The sequence below is a fragment of the Pundamilia nyererei genome, unplaced genomic scaffold (assembly GCF_000239375.1).
Source record: "Pundamilia nyererei isolate P.nyererei 1_Seehausen unplaced genomic scaffold, PunNye1.0 scaffold01750, whole genome shotgun sequence".
In the NCBI taxonomy this organism is placed as follows: Eukaryota; Metazoa; Chordata; class Actinopteri; order Cichliformes; family Cichlidae; genus Pundamilia; species Pundamilia nyererei.
The window spans coordinates 5,678-7,228 of NW_005189151.1; the positions used below are offsets into that span (position 1 = coordinate 5,678).

General features: G+C 48.6%; 1 non-coding gene across 1 annotated transcript; it reads left to right on the top strand.

Annotated features, from left to right (window-relative positions):
• The first annotated feature begins 730 nt into the window (after positions 1–730).
• trnar-ucu (transfer RNA arginine (anticodon UCU)) lies at positions 731–803 on the top strand. Its single transcript has one exon. It is a non-coding gene; the product is annotated as a tRNA-Arg (tRNA).
• The last annotated feature ends 748 nt before the right edge of the window (positions 804–1,551 follow it).

Genomic DNA, 1,551 nt, shown 5'->3' on the forward strand with positions numbered 1-1,551 from the left:
CACACTGTGGGTGTTAGCCTGACACTACATAGTACACTCTGTGTTTTAGTTTCTGTGTGTATTGACTATTGGTTAAAGTAACAGTTCTTAAATGCTGCAGGGGTGGAAATGTTGTTCATTTTCTTTAATATTATACAATTACTCATTTTAAACAGTATGACTTTATTAATAACCAAGTGCTAGGAAGACGGGCCTGAGAATGGAAAAAGAAATTGATAGAGGAGCTGGAAATGGGAATAGGAACAGTAGTGGGATTTGAAATAGAAATGGGCATGGAGAAACTGGAATAGACTGGAATGATAGTGGTGTAAATGGGAAATGAAGTAAGCCAACTGGGAGTAAGGACACAAAAGACAGGAATATAAATGGACTAGAGATAGGAAAATACACTCACTGGACACTTTATTAGGTGCACCTTGATAGTAAAGGGCTGAATCACCTTTTGCCTTCAGAGCTTTCTTACTTGTTTGTGGTATAAATTCAGAAAGATGCTTCCAAGACTCATAAAGACTTAATGTTTAATGTAACTAGACCCAGTGATCCAGATCGTAGTTACTCTCTGGTCCTTATGTGGTTTCATGAGTCTCCACAAACAACAGAAACACCGACCAAACAAAGTGAAGCTCAGAGCTCTGCTCAGGAGCTGAATAAGCATTTTCTCCATTCTGTTGTTCACAATGAACCAGCTGTATGCTAGACAATATGCAGCATGTCAAGGTCACTGTGTGTGGCCCCAGTGGCCTAATGGATAAGGCACTGGCCTTCTAAGCCAGGGATTGTGGGTTCGAGTCCCATCTGGGGTGATTTGCAGAAGAGTGGTGCAGCGGAATCGTGCTGTGCCCCTAAACCAGAGGTCGATGGATCAAAACCATCCTCTGCTAGCACTTTTAGACAGAAGCTGGATTAGAAATGGTTCCTCTTTGCACTCACTGGCCATGTCTTTAAATCTTCACAGATTTAACAAGGTGCTGGAAACATTCCTCAAAGATTTTGTTGGAGGCCTATCTCCCCTCACCACACTCCCTGCCAGTAACTGATGCCCTCAGGGGTCGGTGCGTTGGTGGTTCTTGGTGTCCGGGGCTGGGCACTCAGGTATGTACCAGCTCACACCTGGTGACTACTTGGCGGGGCCTGGTGCCTGTTGCTTGGTCAGGCCTCTTCCGGGGCGTAGGGGGCCGGGGGGCTCTGGGCCTGCAGCTCGGTTCACTCTGGCACAGCTGGCTGCCGGCAGAGCCAGCGGGCACGCCACTGCAGCCCCCTCTGGCTTCTGCTCCGGGGCTACTGGGTGACCCCTCATCTGGGGCTCTCCTCAGCTCATCCCAGGAGGGAGGCACGGATGCCCCTCAAGTGGTCCTCCTTGGGCTCTCGCACTCTGGGGCCTCTGGATGTCTGGAGCCTGGATCTCCTCCATGCCTGCTTCATGGGGACGGGGCTATGGCTCTCTACACCCTCTAGCAGACCGTTACATGGGGAAACCTTTTGAATACAAGCGCACTGATCCACACAGGTGTTCACTGTTCATAGAAATAAACTACACCTTTATTGGCTGCT